This window comes from Macrobrachium rosenbergii, chromosome 55, assembly GCF_040412425.1.
Source record: "Macrobrachium rosenbergii isolate ZJJX-2024 chromosome 55, ASM4041242v1, whole genome shotgun sequence".
Classification (NCBI taxonomy): Eukaryota; Metazoa; Arthropoda; class Malacostraca; order Decapoda; family Palaemonidae; genus Macrobrachium; species Macrobrachium rosenbergii.
This window is the reverse complement of record NC_089795.1, coordinates 84,584,987-84,612,003: the sequence shown is the minus strand read 5'-3', so window position 1 is coordinate 84,612,003 and position 27,017 is coordinate 84,584,987. Positions and strand designations below refer to the sequence as shown.

General features: G+C 33.9%; 1 protein-coding gene across 1 annotated transcript in view; it reads right to left on the bottom strand.

Annotated features, from left to right (window-relative positions):
- LOC136835863 (uncharacterized) overlaps nt 1-26,331 on the bottom strand; it is a 46,849-nt gene extending 20,518 nt beyond the window's left edge. The window contains exons 1-5 of the mRNA XM_067099708.1: nt 26,219-26,331; nt 25,868-25,958; nt 17,139-17,211; nt 7,118-7,277; nt 6,607-6,662 (exon numbers count right to left, since the gene is read on the bottom strand). The gene's annotated coding sequence lies outside the window, so the exon portion shown is untranslated. The remainder of the gene's footprint in view (nt 1-6,606; nt 6,663-7,117; nt 7,278-17,138; nt 17,212-25,867; nt 25,959-26,218) is intronic.
- Between the last annotated feature and the right edge of the window lie 686 nt (nt 26,332-27,017).

The following is a 27,017-nucleotide window of genomic DNA, read 5'->3' as shown; positions in this document are numbered from 1 at the left end:
TATTTTTGCTAGAATATTACGCTGATGTCAAGACACCAAGCTGTATCACAAGGGTGGAGTATGTCATGTAGAATGAGGAAAGAGCTATTTTGCTTCACTGTGGAAGTTTACAGTGATCCTTTTTTTATTTTCTTATTCTCATAATTTAAGGAAGGATTTCTAAAGGATTATTCTTGTTGATACAGTGAGATTGTATTCTTGACTAACTTCTGAAGCCATAATATACTTATTAAGTGTTCACTACTGTCCCAGCAGGAATGAGAACAATTTTGGGGCAATAGAAAAGGTACTTTGGCCGATTAACTGTGAAGGACCTGTTTTAAAGTGCATCTATTGCAATGATAAATAACTCAATATCAATTAAAATAAACATCATAAATTTATGTCTATTACAGGGTTTGAGTCTAAAGTTAAGAAACCTTCGGTGTTCACTGATATGCCCCTGTGATTTGTGTACTCCATTAATTTGATCTCAGATTGTTACCACAAATTAAAAAAAGGATCAAAGAACAAAATATTCATTATAATCAATACTGTATTAGTACTGTATAACTGAACTGACAGGCTTCATCACTCCACACCTACTGAGCACAGCCAGGAAATAAGAGCTTGATTTTACACATCTGATGACTCAACTTCAGATACACTTTGGGTGCTTTGTTAGGATGTTGTATCCCTTTTGTAAGTGGATACAATTAGCAAGTGACACATCCACTGAATCACTGATTTCCACCATCATAGATTTCTATACCAAATGAACGTGTGACAATTTGTTCTGACCTCTCCTCAAAAATAAAATGAGGGAATGAGGTCCCAGTTTAAAATTCAGGTGTCAGTTTTAAATACAAATAAATATATATATTACACATATATAATATATATATTACACATATATAATTGTATATATATATTGTGTTTCCTTCTGTGTTTATATATATATATATATATATATATATAATTATATATATATATATATATATATATTTTTGGTATATATATATTTATGTTATATATATATATATATATATATATATATATATATATATATATAATATACCCTATATATATATATATATATATATATATATATATGATATATATATATTGGTATATATATATATATATATATATATATATATATATATATATATATATATATATATATATATATATATATATATATATATTATATTGTCACTAAGTGTTCCAAATACCTGGTTATTATACAGCTTTTCATAGAATTAAAAAATTTACCTCACTTCAGCCAGATACCTGAACTCCCATAACAATCAAATTATGAGTGAGTACTCTAAAGGCAACAGTGATCCCTTAAAAAAAACTTACTAAACATGTGAGAAATCAGTCTAAGTTTATCTAAACTAGTGTGAGGTAATTATATATGCTTAGGGTAATTAAATATATAAATAAATATATTGCATCACTCCATTAACCCTTAAAAAAACTTTTATCTAAACTAGTGTGAGGTAATAACAACTTTTAACTGTCTCCCTGGTCTTGACTCACTTTAGCAACATTAAAGGAACAAAATTCTATAACACTATGGGTATTCACCTAATTAATCCTATCACTGGTGGTCAATAAATGAAAGTTATAAAAAATTTTAAATACAAAAATTTATTTTTAATTCAAAATTTATATTCTAAATTCACAATTTCAAAGAAAATTTATTATTACTTGAAATTAACATAATTTAATTAATTCTTCAATGAAATCACCAACGTTAATTCATCCATAAATTAAGCAAGCAAAATTTAAACTATTTAGGAACACTTACGATTTGAAAAGAAAATTTAATTAAATGAAAATTAAATCAAGTCTGCAATATTAAATTATTAAGAAACACTTAAGATGATAAGTAAATAAATCTTGAATCACCACTACATAAAATGTGAAAAATTAAGAGATTACAAACATATAAAATATGCCGAAGTGTGAAATTCACAAAGAACTAAACAAATAATTCAAAAAGAATCAAACAATTCAAATGACATTACGAACACATTATTTCACAAGACATAAAATATTAAATGGAGTGTAGATTTACTAAAGCAAAAATCCCTTAACCCTTAAACGCCGAGCCTCTATTTACAAAAACGTCTCCCATATGCCGGCGGCGTTCGGTGAGTTAGCGCCGAAGAGGAAAAAAAGTTTTTTTCAAAAAATCACAACACGCTTAGTTTTTAAGATTAAGAGTTCATTTTTGGCTCATTTTTTTTGTCATTGCCTGAAGTTTAGTATGCACCCATCAGAAATGAAAAAAATATCATTATCATATATAAATATTGGAATATATGACAGCAAAAAAAAAAAAACTCATATAATTGTATACAAATCGCGCTGTAAGCACAACGGTTAAAGCTAATGAGTTAATTTTTTTTAGTTGTATTGTACACTAAATTGCGATGATTTTGGTATATAACAAATTGTAAAACGATCAAAGCAACACAGAGAAAATATTATCACAAAATGATGCATGAATTCGTAACGCGCGGACGTAAAAAAATGTTTTTTTCAAAAATTCACCATAAATCGAAATATTGTGCTAGAGACTTCCCGTTTGTTGAAAAATGAAGCTAATTGATTGAATATTACTAGACTGTAAGTGTTTTAGCTTACAATTGCAGTTTTCGACCATTTCGGTCGAGTTAAAGTTGACCGAAAGTCGAATTTTTTCTATTTATCGTGATTTATATGAAAATATTTCAAAACTGATAAAAGCTACAACAATGAATTATTTTCTGTTGTATTGTACATGAAACTGCGCACATTTTCATATATAAAACTTTATGTAACGACTAATATAAAACGGTGCAAATATTACGACAACGAGACGAAAGAATTTCTGAGATGTTCGGCCGAGTTACCGCGCAGACGTAAGGAAAATGTTTTTTTAAAAAATTCACCATAAATCGAAATATTGTGCTAGAGACTTCCAATTTATTGCAAAATGAAGGTAAACGATTGAATATTACTAGAATGTAAGAGTTTTAGCTTACAATTGCGTTTCTTTACCATTTTGGTCGAGTTAAAGTTGACCGAAGCTTGAAATTTTGGCAGTTATCGTGATTTATATGAAAATATTTCAAAACTGATAATAGCTACAACCATGAGCTATCTTCTATTGTATTCTACATGAAATTGCGCACATTTTCATATATAAAAGTTTATGTAACGACTAATGTAAAACGATGCAAACATTACGACAACATGACGAAAGAATTTCTGAGATGTTCGGCCGAGTTACCGCGCGCAGACGTAAGGAAAAAGTTTTTTTTTTCATAAATTCACCATAAATCGAAATATTGTGCTAGAGACTTTCAGTTTGTTGCAAAATGAAGGTACATGATTGAATATTACTAGAATGTAAGAGTTTTAGCTTATAATTGCGTTTTTTTACCATTTCGGTCGAGTTAAAGTTGACCGAAGCTTGAAATTTTGGCAGTTATCGTGATTTATATGAAAATATTTCAAAACTGATAAAAGCTACAACCATGAGTTATTTTCTGTTGTATTCTACATGAAATTGCGCACATTTCCATATATAAAACTTTATGTAACGACTAATATAAAACAGTGCAAACATTACGACAACGTGACGAAAGAATTTCTGGCGCGGACGTAAGGAAAAAGTTTTTTTCAAAAATTCACCATAAATCGAAATATTGTGCTAGAGACTTTCAATTGGTTGCAAAATGAAGGTAAATGATTGAATATTACTATAATGTAAGAGTTTTAGCTTACAATTGCGTTTTTTTACCATTTAGGTCGAGTTAAAGTTGGCCGAAGCTTGAAATTTTGGCAGTTATCGTGATTTATATGAAAATATTTCAAAACTGATAAAAGCTACAACCATGAGTTATTTTCTGTTGTATTGTACATGAAATTGCGCACATTTTCATATATAAAACTTTATGTAACGGCTAATATAGAACAGTGCAAAAATTACGACAAAATGACGAAAGAATTTCTGAGATTTTCAGCTGAGTTACTGCGCGGGCGTAAGAAAAATTTTTTTTTTTCAAAAATTCACCATAAATCGAAATATTGTGCTAGAGACTTCCAATTTGTTGCAAAATGAAGGTACATGATTGAATATTACTAGAATGTAAGAGTTTTAGCTTACAATTGCATTTTTCGACCATTTCGGTCGAGTCAAAGTTGACCGAAGGTTGAAATTTTTTGTAGTCGACGTACGGTACGTCCACTTGGCACCCAACAGACAATTTTAGTCGACGTATGATACGTCCAGTAGGCGTTTAAGGGTTAATATTTTTACTTTATTATACCATGGTAACAATAAGTAAAAGTCACTTTACCTTACACAAGTTTGTGAAAACTTTCACAAAATTACCCCAAATTTTTGCTGCAGCTTTTCACTAAACACACTTCCGATAGGCGCTGTTACCACTGTTATAAATTCAGATGTAAAATGGTATTTCACAAAACCTTAATAAATGCTAAAGAGTGACCAGTGCAATATATTTACTTTTACGTTATGAGTTTAAAACATGTGAGAGAGAGAGAGAGAGAGAGAGAGAGAGAGAGAGAGAGAGAGAGAGAGAGAGAGAGAGAGAGAGAGAGAGAGAGAGAGAGATTACACTTAATGTAACAAGCAAGGTATCTGGTCTTATGAAATGAATCCATATCTTCAGCCAATAGCAAGACACTCACAGAACACTCTAGAAAAGAAATATGACATCACTTCCTGAGCAATATATTTTGAATGCCATTGGTACTGCAATCTTACAAAACATGTAATCAATCAAGATGTGCTTTTACAGAAAATCATATGGGATGCGATCAGAACAATACATGTAACATTGTGAAATCATTCGTCTTCTTCTCGTATGGGACAGACAAAGAATGCGGAGTCTTCCTTATCTTGACTGATGACATCAGAAACAAAACACAAGAGCGATTGTCTGACTTGAATTTCTTGTTCTTATTACGTTATTATTAAACGCGTATTATTAATTCTTGTGAAATCTTACATACACTTCATACGATACTTCAACAGTTATCATCATTACACAGAATGCACAATAACTAGAATGGTAAATCTATCAAAATCATAGTATGATATACATTTTAAAGACAATATCATGAGTAATGTATATAATTATGAAGATAATACAAACAATTTCATTTTTCTCTTGCTACTGAATTTTAGCATAAATAATCTGATTCCTAATACATCTGACAAATAAGAAATAACTTTTGTTTCTGGTTTCCTTGTTAAAATCACCTATCCTAATACTGTATACCCTGTCAATATTCAAAAACACTGATTATACCAAAAGTTTGTCAAGGGATTATACTATACAGGACTGATGGTATAGAGGAATATTATTGTGAGTATCAAATACTAGATATAAAGCTGAATATGAAAATTATGTTAGTACCCCATATAAAAAATGGGAAAAAGCATGTTAAACGAAGAAGAAGACTATACTGGTAAGTACGGTAATCTTGATATTATGCAAGACAATGAGCTCAAGCATATTCCATAATTATAAATTTGTCCAAAAATTTAGAACCATTCCTGAACTGCATTTAGATAAAAAAAAATATTACCAACTGTATTTGCAATTTTATAAACACACACACACAAATATATATATATATATATATATATATATATATATATATATATATATATATATATATATATATATATATATATATATATATATATATATATATATGTATATATATATATATATATATATATATATATATATATATATATATATATATATATATATATATATATATATATATATATATAGAAATGAGAATACTGTGTTTTCTACGGCAAAAGTAACTTTGTTCTTTGTTTTAATACCTGATCTTTAGAGAAATGAACATTTGCAATTAATAAACATTTCCCAGTAATCAGTTTCAACTAAATTCTAATCAGTTTCAACTAAGTTCTTTCCATGAGAAAGTTGTGGTTAAAGTTTTCCACAACATACATTTCAAATATAAGCAATAAAGCCGGATGGGCTTATCTTCCTTATATGAGAGATATAATTTTTCACTATATAAAGTAGTAACTACACTTTCCAAATTAAAGCGATGCAACAACTAGAGTAAACTTTTTTCATGTGAATTATCAGTAACAGTTCTGGAGTAAGTCCAATGGTCAAGTCACTGCCTAATGCCTTACCTGTTTCAAGGGAAGTTTTCCCTTCTATGCATCTGGACTTAGGGGAATAATAATTCATTCCGCTAAAACAAAAACTTTTGACCTGAATGTTATCAGCCTTAGTTGAGAAGCAAGATTGATCTAGATTTTCTGACTTCCTGGTCTCTTTGCCAAACATTACAGTAGCTATAAAACAGCAGAGAAAATTCTTCTGTATTGTACTTCTTGATGAATATTTGTCCCTACTTATCAACATATGCATCAAAAGAAGGTTGAATATGATGAGTGAAAAAATCGATAAGATGGAAAGGAAGTCATTGACAATGGTCAGTCTTTAGAAGGTATGGAGCCTGTTTACTTTACAGATAGCCAAGTTATGCTTAAATACTTTTGCACTAGAGACAGGTATCAACTTGTTGGACTAAAAGGATACTTACTTCCGTTAATGACCTTTGCTGTTTCTGCAACTTTGTAGAGATATCCTGAAGAAACTCTGAAAGACATAACGATACAGACATAATTTTGATTTACTAAATATCATTAGGCCCTAAAAAGCTCTTAACAATATAAAACAGGAAGATTGTGATTTTCTCAATATACTTCCCTATTCAAATGTTTTCAGATGAAATTTGCACCCAATACTGTATATATTTTCCATAATGCCACTTTAAGTCACAAGAAAATTAATGAATGGTATGGGTACATGAAAAACACTTGCTTAAGTCTGACATCAAGCATGATGATGTATTTCCCAACCATCAGAAAAAGAGATCGAATTGAATTCAACCTGAATGACAATAATTCCAATCCGGTGTCAAAAATCTCTACTTCAGAATATGTGATATCCAAAATAAAAAAATACATTACAAAACAGCAAGCAATTATGGAAAACTTCCTAGGAATTTAAATGTGCAATACCTTGGAACTAAAGGTCTGGTAAAAACTCACATTGATTCTGAACATATCCTGTTCCTGCAAGTGGCATGGAGAGACTGACCTCTCTCGAGCCATCACCAACATGTTTGTACTTCACCCATTCAACTTTGACTGCTCCGCCACTCATGTTCAGGGCTCCTGCATGCAGACTTGCCAGGCATATGTCTGATGTCTGTTTATTTGATGGAAATGGTAATAACTTTAGTGTTTGCTTTTACAGGAAAACAAAACAAAAATAAGAGAGAATTAATACAAAGATTCATTATGTTCATTACTGTAATTAATTTTATTTACTAAACCTAAAATACTGAAACACTGTTTGTCCTAACTATTAATATTTCCATAGTTGTTACAGTCATAAGAAAAATTATTTTGAGTCATCATTTTTAAACAATGTTAATTAATGCAAACTTTTCTGTGTACATTTAGTAAATACATATTGTAAAATAGACTAATTCAACTTTTCTCCATTGTATTTTGGACATCATATAATAAAAATCTCAACAATCTCATCAACGTTCTCATAATCACTATAAAACACACATGCTTATCAGAAACTGTCCTCCACAGAGAAGTAACAGTCCGTAAAATCGTATGTGTGGACTGAGATTCATTTAATTTGTGCCATGTGAGCAAAAATTAAATGTCACAATAATCAAACAAATATACTGTACAGTTAGAACTGACCAAAGCAATAATTCCTTTATTTTAAACCTAAGTAAAAACTCAAACAAGACTGACTGGCTCCAAAGTATTCAATAACAAGAAGTAATAATATTGTCTCTTGCAATCTCTCATAATCTGCATTAATACAGATGACAAATGAAATACCAATTCAATTCCAAGTCCATATACTCTGGACCCATTCTGCACAAGACATGTAAAGACTTTAAAACCTTGTGATCATCTATAAATCTTGTTAATATTCATAGCCTTTCCTAGCCTGACAGAGTACACAAGTTAATCTACTCATCAGATGATAGTTGGTCTTGGCCAGAGTAGTGCCTGTTAACAGCGTGACGAAGTATAAAAGGATAAAGATAATGTTTACCTAGGTCTTTCCATTCACCCTTCTCACACAGATGTGGCAGCAGTGCGCAAATCGGTCTTTTCACCAATGTTGTTAAGTCTGGGTAAGAAAACACCCACCACAGAGTCCTGTGCATTTTCCTCTGGGAAAGTGGGTGGCTCTGTGGACTCTCAGTGACTACAAAACGTAGGTTTTCCCTACATGCAAACTTATTTTTGGTATCATAACCCCTGTTCCTCCTAAAACAATATACAAGAAATTGACAGGTGATGAATTGGTCTAACCCTAATTAAGGGATATCAATAACTTAGAAAAAAAAAAAGTCCATGATAAGTCATTTATGTTATTACTGACCTTTTATTCAGAATGCCCATAAAATATTAACAACGAAGGATGGAAAAAAGGAACATACATATGTTGCCTATGTAGTTTCAGTGATTTACCTAATTATTTTGGGTTGAGACAAAGCCAATATATACAAGCCAAGTCACTCCCAGGACGTCATGTTTGTTTACATTTAGGGCAAATTGCACAGCACTCCAAACGGCTCAGGGCATAACTATCAGCTTGGTGGGTGATGGCAAAGCCTATAAATACTTTTTTGGTGATGGTAGGCTATGGCACAGCTTAATTTCTCCAAATTAGTGCAACTTGCTTGACAATGCCAGCTTATTTTTCAGGCTGTAACAACGACAAAGTGTTTGAAAAGGAGATCCCCAGTATGCTTGTCAGCAGCAACACTGTCTAAACTGCTGGGCAAACTTGAGAAGCAAGTACCTTCCAGACAGGTTGTGTTCTGTCTAGCTCATCAAGATGGAAGTCTCTTGAATTCCATCATCCAGCTCTATCTTCACTGCAGGCTCTACTACTATTTCAAATTTGAGGCCAGAAAAATGCTTACTCAAAGCAACTAAAAGAACAGAAAAGCAAAGATACTTCAGCATTTATAGTGTGCCCATGTATTTGCGATTATTTATATTATATATACATACTGTATTTTTTTCAATTACCACTGTTACGTGGTTTTATTTATGTATGATCATCATTTCAGTCAACATTGGATGTATACATAAGGAATTTATTGGTCCAGTCCATACTCTGCAGATTGAGATCTGTCCATTCTATTTCACAATCTCCAGGTAGCCTTCAGTGTAAATTTCAACAGGCCTATCTAATATGATTCATAGTATGGCCTACATATTACATTATGTACGTGTTGTCATCTGTGTCTGTGTTATGGTAGATAATGCCATAGTGCATTTGCCTTGCAGAAGAGCTTTATTGTTGAAATATTTATATGTAATGGGCTAGTTACTGAATTATTTTCTATATAATTGTAAATAACTTTTTACTGTAAAAAAGGGAAAAGAATAACTTTCATACATAATTATATTAAACAATGTTGGATGTGGTGTAAATAATAAGTGTACGATGTTCTACATTATTGTTGTATATACTGTATATATAATATAATAAATGATTTTAATGAAATATTTCAGTTTTTTAATAATAGTTAAAAACGCCAAGAATGCTGAGTTTATCTCAGAAGTAATGATCTAAAATAAATTACATTTAAGTAAGTGATGAAGGTTTGACCCATTTCTGTAGCCATAATTTTGACAGGTGTAAGTTGTCAGCTGAAGAGGTTGACTGCCATAACATGATGTCATATGAACTGCCTATATAGCTGATTAAATAAATTTCACTGATATTGCACACGTACATATTTTCAATAATATTTTGACTGAATGTTCTTTAGGCCAGGAAAATGCAGTATGAGTAATGGTCAGGCTGGCCCTGTCTGCATTCAAATATTGTCTGTTCCACAATAAAGTAAAGTAAAGTAATGTATTTCTGTCCTTTCAACCCATCACAACATCAAAAATGTATATATCAACTTAAATCTGCTGTCTACAGTGCTCTAAGTAGAGCTTATATCTGTTGGCTTTGCTCTAAGTTAATAGTTGTGCCTCTGGCCATTTGGAGGGCTGGCTGTGCACCTTGCTTCAAATGTAAACAAACATGGCGTCCTGTTATAATCCAACGGGAAGCCGGGAAGTGACATGGCTCGTATATATAGGCTCTGGTTGAGATGTAGGGTTACTGCTTTCCCCCTGCAATATCTTAGAATTATCCCGGCATCAAGGAGGGCCTTCACTTTCTGCTAAGGTGCTTATGGGGCTGGGAATTACCATATCCCCTACCGAAAAGTAATGTCTGAGGAATAGCCTAGTGTGTATCATGACCATCCCATAAGCAAGAGATTTCTTTGAAAGAAAAATTTCCAAAGAAAGTCAGTGATGTACTCACTTTCCGGATATCATGATATTTAGGAAAGGAGTGGTGGGAGTCTGACTTCGTAATTAGGGACACTAGGATAATTCTTAGCCCATTCAGAGAGAGCAACTAGTTCATGATAGGATGTTAGAAAAATTACCTTCTGGGATGTTAGCTACAACATCCAAGTAAACCTTGAATGACTGGACCAATGATGTCTTTACAGTAATACTGAATTCCCGTAAAAGAATATGGGTTTTTCTTCTTCAAAGGGGTCCTCTTTCTTGGAAAGACAGACCAGGAGAAAACAGCAAGCGACCGCTAGGTATGTGGATGATGAAGCATAGTCTCCATTTGAGATAGCCGAGTTGCTAATCCATGCTCCTGGAGTCAAGTTGGTCAAGAAGACTGCAATTAGGAGCATATGAATTGTAGTTACATTGGGGTACTGAATTGACGAGATGAAAAGAACTCAAGTACCTTATTCAGGGACAACATAATGGGAGCCCTTGAAGTAGCCAGTATTTGCAATGCAAAGTACTAGAGAAGGGAACTAGAGACTTCTGTATTTGGGTCAACACCAAGCACACAAAACCAGGGCTCCAACAATGCAACCTGGTGTAACTGTTGCAGTAATATGGCACGTGTCCTCAAATAGGTAGATCAGAAAATTTAGAACTGTTTCAACCGATATTTTAACTGGGATCTCAATGTGGATGTAATCCAACCACTCTTTCCACACAGACTGGTATTATTGGACAGATGAAGCCTGCAGGTTTTGGACCTGGTACCTAGTTTTTTCAAAATCTACATGTGAAGGTCACAGTTTAGAGAGGAGGATGTGAGAACAACTTTCCCCCCTACTGTCTGAGATACAACAATGGATGGCAAGGACTCTTTGGCCTATTTGGGAACACTAGGTAGTTGGTTTCATTGAAGGTTAGCAATCTGTCCAGTACTTTCAACATCTAGGACAATGTAGGAAACAGGAAGACTGTTCTCCATTTGTTCCAGTTCTGTAGAAATGCTTCTCTTGCTACTGTCTACGTGTCCGGGTTTGGAGATGTACACACACACACACACACACCAGGAGCTGATGGTTCTTGTGTGGCAAAAAGGTCCACTTCCAGACGTCAAAGTAGGCTGGCAATCATTTGAATGGTTTGTCTAACATCCATTTGGTCAAGGCTACCATCCACCTTGACAGGCAATGTTACACTAAGCAACCCTGTGAAGTGGACTGATAACAAGACACTTCCTTGCCTGAGCCATCTGTAGGAGAGAAAGAGCACTGAAAAGGACTGAACAGGAGACCAAACTCCTGATACATGTCGTCATATATTGGTTAGGACCAACAAAGCGTGGGTCCCCTTTGGGGGTTTCAATTTTCTGAGACAAAGGAAGAAAGCCATCAGAACCCAGAACTTCGTGTGATACTTCTCTAAACCAGGCAACCACCTTCCCTCTATCTGATGATCCTCCAACGGCTTTGCCAACCAATCAAAGAGGCATTTATGTGTATCATACCAGCACAGCCAGGTAGGTCGGGTCAACCTGTTGGGCAAGAGCTCCCCTTCAGTCCCAACTACCTGGCTTTGTCAGTGGAGATGATCATGAAGCCTTTTCTGAGCAAGTAAAAGCCAGACACTGCTCAAGTCATTGAATTGCAATCTGAGGATTGGATCTACCACAGATTCAAACTACACCAGACATGGGCTTCATTCCAACTATCATTGGGAAAACATGGATTGGGTTAGGAACTTTAGCAGGTCCTTCCTTATTCTGGTTTGTGTATGGTTGGGATAGACAACTGGCCACAAAGAGTATTCCAACAAAGTCCCAACCTCACAAAACACCTCTGAGGGAGTCTGTTGACTACCCCTCTAAGGTTTCATAGGGCCTCTTCCACGGTGGCAACCAAGGTTAACAAATATCTACCAGTTGAATCCTTTTTTTCTGAGTTTGCAGAAAACATTTGCTGCTAATCTTGTGGAGATTTCCAGGCTGATGTTTAAGGCAAAGGGCATGAATCTGTATGTGTCTCTCCCTGCCTGAAAAACTACTGGAGGAAGGGAACAGCAAAGGGATATGTGCCAGTATGTTATCTCTCAGATCTATAGAGAGGCTCTCCAAGTCCCAAATGGAATAGTGCCAAACATACTTGAGTAGTTGTAATCCAAAACTAGCAGCATATGTTGTCTGGTTTTGAGAGTCAAGGACCACTCTTTGTTTCAGAGGGAGTCCTTCTAGGGACACTGAAGAGATATTCCTGATGATGAATATACATCTATCTCTATGGCTCTCTTTAAGAGATCCTTCTGTAGATATTCCTCAATGGAGGTCTGGTTGTTGGAAAAAACTCCATGAGGGAGTGGGGGATTAGACCACTGCCAGCCCTGCTCACTAAGATGATGCTGTATCATGAGGAGGCTTTATGCATGTGATGCGTAGAAGGCAACCCAAACATGACAAATCCTAATGAGCTTCACCTCTTCCTTTGCTTCTGTTTACCTCAAAAGGGATGCTGTTCTTGTTGTAGCTGTTATTGTTGCCCATCTTCTGTTGTGAGGACATAATGAGAATGAAAGGAGAGCTGTATAGCTCACTGTAGCATGGCTGCTTGGGTTTGTTGGTAGAACTCTTAGGAATAATATTGCTTCCCAGGCTCTACCTCACCAATAAAGAGTGGTACCATACAAGACTGTTAAACGGGTTTGTATGAGCTCAGTTACAACAGAATGAGACAGTAGTGTAACATTAAGGGGGCATAACATCCTGGAGCCCCTGCTATGCATCATTTTGGCCCCAAAGATGCCATCAAATAAAATCATAAGTGTGCCCCCATAGGGCCACTTGAGTTTTGCATCAACATCTAGGCAGTCCCTTGTAGAATCTGGAAGCGCACTCATGGTTACTTCCAGAACAGTTTAAAGAGGTTAGGACAGTGGGTGAAACCTTGTAAGGAACTCTGACATGGCTATCCCATCTGAGATTTTCCAAGAGGCACCGACCTCCCTGAAGTAACCATATCCACTGGGAGCTTTCTAACTCAAAAGGAGAAGGCAAGTGTTGCCCTGTTCTTTGTAGATTTGAATACTGGGATGACAGAAATCTGTATTTCTGCACCACTACCTCTGACTACCCAATAACTGCAAACTTCTGAAATTCTGCCTTCACACTGATCCATTGTTTTACAGTGAAGAGGACTGAAAGCTTCGGTCCCAGAGGGTACAACTTCTCTTAAGATTGTGGAGTTACCATAATTTCCATTAAACCAGAAAAAGGTTGTCTTAATGGCTTTAGTTGCCACACTAGCAGAGGATGACTGTCTCAGTTTCTGGTTCGTACTGAAGGAGGGACCAAGCACCAGCCCATACAAGGAAAAGCAGCTCTGTCCTTAAAAGTCCCTTTATTTCACTTCAATCACTGTTTTCCCTTTCATTGACAGGCATTTTGCTATTTGGCAAAAGGACATATATTAGGGTGTAACACCCACGTTATCACTATTGGTATCCAGGCAGGTACTGCTGCACAATACTCCCAGCTTTGGGGTTATGCTCGAACTGGTTGTGGCATTACAACCAGTCAGCTACGTAAGCAGGAAGGTCATATCTTTACCAGTCCTCTGACTCTCAAGAGGAGATCTTAGTGACTAAGTTTTCTGCAAGAGAATCTCCACATGCCCCTGAAATCTCAATAGCATCTGATGAGTGGTGCTCATTATCAAGGGCTTTCTCCACACTGTTCAAGAACTTCTTCTGAAACCCTAAACAAGTAAGGCAAAATTTTCTCATTCTTAACAACCATCCAGACTGACTGAGCCATGGCAGCTGGACTGCCACTTCCTTGCAAAAGCTTAAGATTCTCGCTAAAGGATAACAATCCTGGAGGACAGGAACTTGAGGGGGGAGGGGTGGGAACTACTGGAATCTCAGCATTATATTCTTGCATGGGAGACTTGATTGTCTTTGAAGATACACCTCATGCAAATAAAAGACAGTGCCCTGGGTCTTCTGGGTTTGGAAGAAAACCTCTGTGGCAAAAGTCCACTTCATGCCCATTAATGGTAGCAGTTGTATCCCAATGAATGACCCTGCACTGAAGGAATCATTTTGGCCAGGATGTGGAGATCTGCTCAGATAGGGAGGGTATACAATGATGTTCTACTGATAATGTGCCCTTCCTCTCCATACTCCCATAACACTTGGAACCAAGGCCTAGTCTAAATCAGAGCCCCAACTTCATTGGAGTTTGCTGCACCAGGTATGTTGCTTATTTTATGTCCTGGCAACCTCATGCATGTCTAGTAGCTACTCAATGTCTATGGTGAGTGGTGTGCCATATCACTAACTAACAAGAATTACCATCTGTAATTTGCAGGTAAGCAAGCAACACTTGAGCTGACAATGGCAGAGCTGTAGTGGGAAAAAACAAAAAACCTGAGAAACAGTACAGCAAGAGCCACATATCACTGGATAAGTGGAATGGCCAACAAGGATGAAACAGACCAACCTGGTTACAAGTACATAGTCATGACAACATGGTATGAGACAAGCTCTGTGGGTGACATTATTTTAATAACATAATTACTGGCATCATCCCTTTAAATTATGATTAAACTAGAGATACCATTACAGTACTAAGTTCAACTAGTTTAATATATTAACAAATACAGGAAAGAAATCTCCGTCTCACCAAGAAAAAGCATATTATAAGAACTGGATCCTACAACTGTGAAACCTTGATACAGTATCTGTTAAGCAACAATCTCAATGGCTGGAATGCATGAACTTCTCTGTACCGCAATTAACAGTATTTTTTGGTTACAGTATTCTATTAAGAACTAGCTTTGCAAATCTGATTTAAAATACCACATATATGAGCTATTTTGGGTGGTATTGCATTTTAAATTATTACCAATTTCAGTACTGTTGCAAAACTTTCTTTGAAAATTAAAGGAGCATTTCCCATCTTGTAGGCTAAAGTTTTTTTTTTTTTACTGAAAGATAGCCAAGCAAATCTAAATCAAATTACCAACCACATATATAAACTATATTTGAGTTATACTTTATTTCTATTTATTACTGTAATGATCAGTATACAATTTCAAGAAAGTTACAAGAGTATTTTTCTATGAGCAGGTAAGAGTATTTTATGATGAAAGCTAGCCTTTCTACCAAACTACATTAAAATACCATATTTATAATCTATATGGGATAGTACAATGTTCTGAACTACTGTTAACTTGGGTAGTACAATGCTGTAAATTATTATTAACTTAGGTAGTACAATGTTTTGAAATATTTTTAACTATCTGACTAATACTCAGTGTGGTAAGTCCTCATGCAACTGAAACTTGCCTAACACATGACATCAAAGTACTACCCATAAGCTATGCTGGGTGGCACTACACTTTAAATTATCATTAAATACTATCAGTACAGTAGTGTAGTTACAAATATTACAGGATTATGCCTCATACTTCTACTCTGGTACAATTAATATATGTATCATTAAAACTATTAGTTTAATAACAATAACCAGTGCAGGAAAGCATTTTCTACTTCTTGCTAATTAGGAGCCATAAAGGATTTACTTGAACAGGAGTCATAATATAATGTCTTCGTGGCATTATAACACAATGCAAAGTAGATCCACATGACCAATAGATAATTTTCTGACATGATAAACTCCTGACATTAAATTTAACTGGGGGGGGGGGGTTCTTGTGAATTACAATCTCTCCATAACATTTCCTATATTGAAATTTTGTATGGAGCTAAGAGAAAAAAAAATTTAACACTTGGATTAAAGAGAAATCATTAGGATTAACACACTTGGGAAGTCAAGATCACCACCATACTGAGAGAGAAGGAAATGCTAGGCTATAAACACTGTTCACTACATCTTAAGCTAAAATTATACACAGAGTGATAAGGCATCAAATTAATGAATTATTATCAAAATATCTATCTGCTGTAATTTAGAACAGGAGCTGAAGCTCAAGGGTACCTAGAAACACAAGATCTATTGCCCTAATAATGACTCTGCAGCCGGGAGATGTCCGAGTTGGAACAGTTTTCATAATTATCATGAAAAGTAGGAAATTTATAGGAAGCACTACACTGAAGGAAGCTAAGATGATGTCACTAACTATCCTCAGCAGAGAAATTGTGAATTCTGAGCACAAGCAAATAGCTGGGTGAATTCTGGGAATACAGTACTGCATTACAGTCTAGTCCACCATCATGCAGGATAGATAGATAGATATATATATACATATATACATATATATATACATATATACATATATACATATATATATATACATATACATATATATATATACATATATACATAGATAGATATATATATATATATATATATATATATATATATATATATATATATATATATATATATATATATATATATATATATATATATATATATATATATATATATATATATATATATATATATATATATATATATATATATACATATATATATACATATATATATATATATATATATATATATATATATATATATATATATATATATATATATATATATATATATATATATATATATACATATATACTATATAAAGACCTCTTTCAGGGAAAATGCTTTCAGTAGTTGATCAATGAAAAAAATAGTAATAAACACCAAAATATTTGTGTACTTGTATATGAAACATTGTGATCTCTAGTAACTTACTTCATGATACATAAGTGTTCCATATACAGGTCTAGGGACTTCCACTGATGATCTCATGCATTCTTCTGAACACCTGAAAAATTATGATATTAATATTGCTACCCAGAACAATATAAAAAAGTAAAATAAGGACGAAGCAGATAACAATGAAGGTGGTAATAGTAATGGTAACAAGATAATAATAATCAGTTATTTCTGATAGCTAAGGATTAGCTTACATCTGTTCACACAATCACCCCTCAAACAAAAAACAATATAGGCTGCAACATTCCACAAACATGGAAAGAGGAATGGAGTACAATACTGGATATGAAAGGCTTGTGCAGCCTTTATGATAAGAGCAAAACTAGGAAAGAAATATATATAGAAGGAATCAAAATACACACATTCAGTGATCAGCTATTCTATTTTCCAAATTCTCCCGCAATGAGAATGTTTAGATTTATAACCCAGAATGTGTGTAGAATCTATACATTCTTGTCCTTCAACTAAACTTTCCACTTATGAACTACCTCATTTCAATGTACTACTAGATCATGTTATCAAGAGATCAGTATTAAAAGCCTGTTGCTCAGACCTCTTAATAAGGCTGATATTATTAATTAATAAGCAGAATGTACTTTACGGAAAAACTGAACACAAAGTATATATCCCAAATTGGTTTTGTCTTTAGTAATTGAACACAGAGTATAAATCCCAAATGTTTTTGTCTTTAGTTTTAAGATATTCTCACCACGACTAGTAAAGCTCTAGAAACTTACTGTGACAGCACTGCCACCCTAGCATATATATAAATATAAATAATATATATATATATATATATATATATATATATATATATATATATATATATATATATATGATACAGTAAAGAACTGGAGCCTCGATGGCACAGTCGGTTACAGCAGCAGCTTCGGACTTTGTAGAGGTCTGTGGCGCGTTCAAATCATGCAGCCGACTGATCAGAGAGGCAGACACTTTGCTATCCGTGTAGACACCCCGGGATTATGTATGTAATCAACGGATAGGTTTGCTTAAAAAGCAAATGGGTGTTACAGACTAAATACACACACAAAACAAAGCCACTCCAACATCTTCTAAAAACATAACAAACATCTCACACGTCTCGAACTCCCGACCTACCAGCGCAACAACTTCCCGCTGCTGGGAGAAAGGGCGTTGGGTCTGGTATGATACATGTACCATAAGCTACCGGGGTCTAAGCGATGTCAGGCAGGGCAGCATGATATGCAAGAAAAGTGTTGCTGTTTTTAAAGAGTACAATCTTCGGCGTCACTATAAAACAAAACATCTTTCTACATATTCAAAGTTTTCTGGAAAGTTGCATTGTGAGAAATCTGAGTTCATGAAATGTATTTTGGAATCTCAAATGTATCTCCTCACAAGAATTACTGCTGGAAATGAATCAGTCACTCATACAAATTACAAAATACTGTAGTGCATTCATCAAAGCGTGTATGATGGAAGCAGCAAATGACATGTCCTCAGAAAGCTGATTTGTTTGGAAGTATCAGTCTTTCAGCAAGTTCAGTTGTGCAGAGAACATAAGAACATAACAGAACAGTGCTCCAGATACACAAGAAGGCTATGAATTTCTTGTGGTATTCTCTGGCGCTGGACGAGTCTACTGATCTCTCAAGTATGTCACAAATTCTCGTGTTCATTCATATTGTTATTTTGGGGTTTCAGACCACAGAAGAGTTGGCACCTGTTTGCAGCATGCACGGAACAACAACTGGAGAAGACATTTTCATGGAAGTCAGAAAACTCTGCAATTAGGCTATAAACTTCAGTGGAATCAGCTTCAATGTGTTACAGTTGGAGATAAAAATATGGCTGGAGTGAGGAAAGGTCAGGTTGGGCAGATCAAGAGGAAGTTGGAAGATCTTTAACTCCCAATTGCTCTGATTATACACTAAATTATAGATCAACAAACACTCTGTAGGAAAGACTTAGATATTTCTTGCGTACTGAAACCAGTCGTTTCTGCGGTGAACTTCATTCGAGGTATTGCACTTGATCACCACCAGTTCCAGGCTTTTCCTGAAGAAATTTTGATTCTGAATTCTGTGACTTTCCTTATCACACAGTAGTGAGGTGGCTCAGCTGCAGTAAAGTCCTGTTTTGATTTTATAAGCTCAAAAGAGAAATAGATTTTCCTTACCGAAAAGGATAGAGCTGATCCATTTCCATCAGTTTGTACCTGGCTGTCAAAGTTGTCATTTTTGGTTGACATCACATCCCACATGAATGAATTTAACTTGAAACTTCAGGGAAAGGATAACCGCATCTGTGATCTCTACACAATCATCAAAGGATTTCAGAGAAAGCTATCATTGTTTGAAGCACAACTGGAAGGAGGACACTTCTCTCATTTTCAGTGTTACAAAGAGTTTCGTGCTGGAATCACAGATGATGTCAACCTTGGGTTTCCTAAGAAATTCATGAATTATTAACAATTTTTGGAGAGATTTTCAGATCTCGACAAAACGGAGAACGATGTTCTTTCGCTTCCGAACCTGTTTGATTGTAACCTTGTCAATGTGCCAATCGAACTACAGTTGGAGCTCAATGATTTTCAAGCAAGCAATTCCAATGCAAATATTAATGACCCATTAAAAGCTAAAAACAGTTTCACAAAGCTACCTAACCTTTTCTACTTCTTAAGTTTGTGCAATTCGGATATGTAAACACTGGGTGCGATATAATTATCTTACTGCTAACGTCGCCTTCTTTGATAAATTTGGTAAATAAATTTGGTAAATAAATATGTTTGTTGACTTTATTTTTTGTGTATTTTGTAATCTGTGTATTGGTAAATACGTTGGTTGTCTTTATTTTTTGTATATTTTGTATTTTGTGTATTGGTAAATAAATACGTTGGTTGTCTTTACTTTTTGTGTATTCACTGTTTTATATTGAATAAAATGGTTATGTGCCCCCACACTCGTCATTCTCCCAGTTATCTGACCCACTGTAAAAAAAAGTTCAGTGACCCCCGCTCTAGTCACAGATGTATCCCATATATATTTTTAAAAAGAGATCTTCACAAGGTTTATCCTCATTTTCAAAAACTGTCATAATTTAAAAACTCCTAACCAAGACCTACATCTTGTTCAAATTGGTCTGATTTCCATGGTGAACTCTCGTTGCTTTGCTATATTTTTAAAACTGCCAAAACATTTTCTGTGGGACCAATGCAATGAATATACATTTCATTACCTTATGGAAAGAGGTTTTCAGATGTGAGCACTCTGCATCTCTGAGCACTTTCTATCATTTGTAAAGATAAAGAGCCACTAATCATTTGTAGAATTTACAGCCTCAGAGACACTTCAGATATTAACAGCCTCAGAGGCATTTCACAAATTAATCTGGTTTTCGGTATAAAATAAAATTCACGAGTAATTTTTAAAATTGGATCTCCCGTACATTTCTTGAAAATCAGAGTCAAAAGCTCAGGGTTCCCACTATTTGCCATTTGAAATGTGAAGAACTTTCAGAAATATAAAATCTTTCTTAATCATGCATAACCGGTGTCCTGTAAAATCACTTGAAACCTTATCTCAAATTCACTTGCTATAAGCTGTGTTAATCTTTTGGTAATTTTTGAGATTTTTTTCATAGGAACCCAGTTTCCCTGTGAATCATAATTTTGTGCATTATTTGTGTTTTTCTAGCAAAACCTGTACTTTTTATTCACAGTTATTTCAATTTATATATATATATATATATATATATATATATATATATATATATATATATATATATATATATATATATATATATATATATATATATATACATACACACACAGTGCTCCCCCACATTTTTGCGGGGATAGCTTCCAGAACCCACTGCAGAAAAAAAATAAAACCCTGTAAAAATGCTTGTAACTGCTTATAACTGCCAAATACTCCTCAAACTAAAATGCTTATAACTGTCTACTTTAAAAGTTCACTGCCTAATTTATTAGTTCAAACAAAAATATACCTTAAATTATCATACTAAAACAATTTAATGTCAATTCAAACAAAAAATACACCCCAAACCATCATCCCAAAATACCCTGGTAAAGTCCCTGCTGAGCGGGTTTTCTGTGGTGACCTTCTAGAGATAGGTACTAGTCTTTGAATTCTCTTTGCTTTTTATTTTTATTTTAATTTTTTTTTATTTAACTTTTTTACCTTCTTTTAATATAAATTCTTAAGCGTCTTGTTAATTTTAACCTTTGTACAATTGTCATTTTACTGAGTCTGTTTTTAATTTGGAAATTTTGTATATTTTACAGCCCTGATGATGAGACTTGATGTCTCGAAAATTCGGTTATTAAATTTATGATGCTTCGATGGTTGTTTTCCATCCTTTTCCTCTTGAATCCCTGGCGTTCTAGATGCCTAATTTGCCTGAGTATATATATATATATATATATATATATATATATATATATATATATATATATATATATATATATATATATATATATATATATATATATATATATAGTTGACCCCAGGATTCGCAGGGGATAGGGACAACCCCTGTGAATCACTAAAATCCACAAATATTTGACACCCTTCTAAAAACACTTATAACTGCCTATTTTTTTAATAATTCAAACACCAGAGACATCCTCTAAAAATGCTTATAACTGCCCATTTTAATAGTTTTACCATAAAAAAAAAAAATTTATTTAGTCCTGAAAATAACGTGAAAATATAGTAATTATTGAATATTTCTCTATGAAAAATTTTGCGAATAGGCTAATTTTCTGCGAATGTGGATATATGTTCCACAAAAAAAAATCTGTGAATCGATGAAGTATATACAGTATCTACTGTATACATATATATATATATATATATATATATATATATATATATATATAAAGTAATTCCTCAATTATCCAGATCACAATTATCCAGAACTCAATATTATCCGTCACACCCGGACCAGAGACCAAGGTCTCAAAGATATAAGATATACTTTATATAAATTTTTAAATTTGAAAAACCACCCTCCAATGACCGGCAATGCTGTGCAGACTCAGGAAAACGTTGGTGATGCTGCTTACACTCAAACTGAGAAATGGTTTCTGAGGGGTGGGAAAGGCCTCAACAATTTTCCAAGGTGGGGGGGAAGTGTTGGCTGGCTGGGCGCCAAAGGGTGAAGAGGGCCAGTGTGGAGAGAGAACAATAACCGGTATGTTTACATTAAACAGGCCTGAGAGAGAACAATAACTGGTATGTTTACATCAGAGGCCTAAGTGCAGTAACACAAACACACCTTTACTTTTTTACTTATATTTTATTATGCTACAGTGTCTTCATTTATATATTTACTGTATTTTCTCACTTTTTATTTTTCACACAAAAGGATAAAAGCAATCGAGTGCATAGGGTATGTGTGTGCACAAACTCATTCGATGTCGCCTGTGAACTTGCTACAGTATGTTTGGTGTTGGCTTGCTTACAAATGAAATTTGCTTTTAAATATTTCAATGGTGATTAGAGATGAAATATCAACAGTGACAAAATATTCTCTTGTATACTGTTATGATCTGTGGGATAATCATACTTACGTCAACTAAACTTGTAATGAATTACAGCACAATAAATCAAGAAAATAAAAGGCAACATATACAAACATATGCACACACTCACTCAATGGTACCGTGTACTTCCTGGAGTTTGTTTGGTTTCATGTTTTTATGTTTACGATACAGTAACTCATATTTTTTTACAAGATATGTACTATACAGTACTTACTGAGATACAATATACAGAGAGAGAGAGAACAATATCGTAAAACACACACACACACACTCCTACACTATCTTATTTATATTTTACGCTACAGTATTTTCATTTACATTATGTTTTTATTGCATTTTCTCATTTATCAACTGCTATTTAGTCATGTTCTTAGAATGAATTGGCTTTGAAAAGTCGTCATCGACAAATATTATACAGTATGTACTAAAGTTAGGTTCCAATGAAAAGTTCGTGTGTCTGAATTCGCACAACTTGAACTTGAATAGTGTAATATTGATCAAGGTATTATATATATATATTGTATATATATATATATACATATACATATATATATATATATATATATATATATATATATATATATATATATATATATATATATATATATATATATATATATATATATATATATATATATATGTATATGTATACTGCATATATAATATACAGTATATATGTATATATATCTATATATATATAATATATATATATATATATTTGTATACAGTATATATATATATATATATATATATATATATATATATATATATATATATATATATATATATATATATATATATATATACATATATAAACCACCCATATTCCAGGGGGATGCATACAGCAACGCCCCGCCCCCCCTGAGAATAGCTAAAATCCATGAATACTTAAAACCCCTCTAAAAACACTTAGAACATCCTCTTTTGATAGTTTAATAATTACTGAATATTTCTCAGTGAAAAATACAGCGAATGGGCGAATTTTCCGCGAATAATGGGTAGATACGTTCCACAGAGAAATCCGCGAATACGTGAGTTCACGAATATTGAGACCACGAATGCCGGGGTTTACTGTACTTTGATCCCCAAGGGGCTAGTACTGAAGATGTGGCCCCAAGGAACTTCCACCATGTTCAGTACTAGTATCTCGGAGATGATGCGTAGATAAGCCAAAGTAGCACCGAATATTTACCATTTCTGATATTCAGTCTCTAATCGCCCTAAAAATATTTATGATGCAAATTTAATTTGTAGGCAAAACAAAACCAAAGAGGCTGTACCAAGTTCATCAATGGCATGGACTGAATGTGTGCATATGTATGTACCCTACACACATGATTGGGTTTATCTTTTGGTTTATAAAACTGAAAAAATCAGAAAATATTGCACATTCAAAATATACACGAGAATAATGTAGCATAAAATATAAACAAAATAGTGTAAGAGGGTGTTATTGTATTAGGCTTTAATGTAAACACGTCAATTCTCTCTCTCTCTATACCGTATATCAGTACTGTACATATCCTTTCAAGAAATATCAATTACTGTACCATAAACAAAAATGCCAAACTAAAACTCCAGGAAGTTTACGATGCCATCGAATGAGTGCATACATATTTAGGTACTGATCATATTATTTACTTTGCCTTATTTACTGTACCATATTTCTGTGCTACTTTGGCATGTTATCTACACGTCAACTCCAAGGTCCTAGTACTAAACATGGTGGAAGCTCCTTGGGACGCTGTGTTTACTACTAGCCCCTCGGGGATCAAAGTATCATATACACCAACTTCTATATTGTGTGATCAACAAATTATTATATTAATAAACGATATCTTTGCGTGGCCGTCTACTTTACATTTACCATACAATGGTTTAAAATATGTACAGTGTAGATGTATTTTCCTTGTAGATAACAAGCAAAAGCAGTACCAAATATTCTCTTATATACTGTTATGACATGTGTGATAATCACACCTAGAGTTAACTGAACTTGTAATGAAAACGGTACAGTAAATCAAGCAAAGCAAAAAAACAAATAGTAACACATACATACTGTACGTATGCATGCACTAATTCGATGTAGCTGTGAATTTCCGGGAGTTTTAGTTTCATAAAACAAATCAGGAAACAGCTGTTTTGTGGATTTGAGGGACTTGACTTTAACATAAAGTATGACAGTTTACATTTGTATAACCGTTTTACATTTAAGCATAAAAATAAAAATAATAATTCCATTAATACATTCGTTTCTTTTAGCAAGTAAAAAATAATTTTCCTAATTCTTTTGGTAGTAGGTTCAATCAGCTGATTCTGTGAACATGGTCATATATCAATATTATAAAATAATAAAGTGTAAATGAATTCTACACGTAAAATAAAAGTTTTGTTACTGTTACATTTATCTTAAATACAGCTGTAATAGCCTATTTGACCTTTGCAAATGGATACTAAAGTGTAACACCTGGATTAGCCTAGGTCTATACTTCACACATGGCCTACACATTTTTATCTTGTGTATGGTAACACAATATGGTAACAACTGTTATGGAAGCTGCTGTATAAAAATACTTAAGTGGTCATAAAACCACGGTAGGTTGTGGGTAAACACAGTTAGGCTACCTGCCCACTGAACTGTGTCATTTTCTAGGGGGGAGGAAAAGAAGGGGTTGCATTTCTTTTCAGTGTATTTATGCAGTATTTTGTTACAAATATGGGGAAAACGGGTAGATAATTGCCTTTTGCATAAAGTTATCAGTTTAAAGTATGATGGTTGTTTATAAGCACACTGAGTGTTCCCAGTTAGCCTTTGTGGTATTGACAAGGTTAGGTGGGGAAGGGAATGGCCTTGTCCTTGAACATCCCTTGATGTTTTTTACTCACGATTATCTGATGGCCTCTTGGCTCTATTAACCCGGATGATTGAAGGATTACTTATATAATAAACATATGCATACATACACACAACCACACATATTATCACTCATAGTTTTTGGCAGTCAATTATTCAATTTTCCTTCAGTACCAATATACATGGGGTATCTATTACTGCCATACAATGCCCGAAGGAACTCTGCCATTTCGTAAGTTGCATCAAAATGGATATCTGGTATTTTGGTTTCAAACAACAGTAAAATTGATGATCACTTACGTGTGTGTAGTCTCTGGTGATGCTTTACTGAGTCGCAGCTCCCTGAATGTTTTGCATCGTGAGCTTTGACTTGTAACTAGTGTCACTACCCCTGAAAAAATAGACGAGTTTGATGACTTGGACCAAAAGACTTACTTAGTAAAAGATTTTGATGACTTGTACCAAAATACCTGTAAAAGTAACTTGAAACATTGGTTATCTGAAGGTAAGCAGAGAATGAAAGCATTTTTTACGTCAGTATAAACATCAAAAATTTAAAAAGTATTCTGTTACTGGAACCACTTTATATCGGCGAGGGGGCAAAATGAGGTAATGATGGAGTGTTACAGTTTCTCTAGGAATAATCCTTACTTGATTTAAGAAAAACAGCATAAAGTGGAGTGCTCATAGCCAAACTAAGTGGAAGCTTGTACAGTATAATTCGGCAGTGTATGAAATCCTGCTGCACCGATAAAACAAAACCTTAATTGAAAAATCTATTTAAACACTAAATTCTATTTAATTCTTAAAATAATCTAGGAGCAAACAAACAGATTTACGGTAGACTATGGGTTAATCAAAACCTAACCATTTAATAGAGAAAATTATTAAAAAGAAGCAAGACATTTTTGTTAAAGAACATGCCTCAATTACAGTAGTTGCCATATCCTGTAAATGTTTGTTTTGACTAACTTCTGGGACGGCTAGAATTGTATTTTTTTTTAATGTGAACATTGTTTCAAGTGTTTCCCAAACCCATATTATGGCAAAAACATGAAACGATTCTACAGAGTGGAATTTTCTTTTACCCACCCTGTTTCCAAATTTTGACACAATTGAAAAAAAAATAAGTTTCGAAGTCATTCAGCGGATCATTTGACTATATGGTGAACATTACTAAAAATACTAAGCAATGCCAACAACGCCATGCAACAAAAACGAGCTTCTATCAGATCCAAAAAGTAAATTTATCAATATTTGTGCAACAGATTTTCTTGTAAATTCAATGAAGGATTTCCTGTACTAGACAACAATTACTGTCATCACACATTTCACATCACAAGAGACCCAGACCTTACACTGCAAGACTGAAAAGGAACTGTTTTTATGTAGGCAACCAAAGGCCACTTTCTCATGAAGTTGCAGGAGAATAGTGTCACCATATTGCATT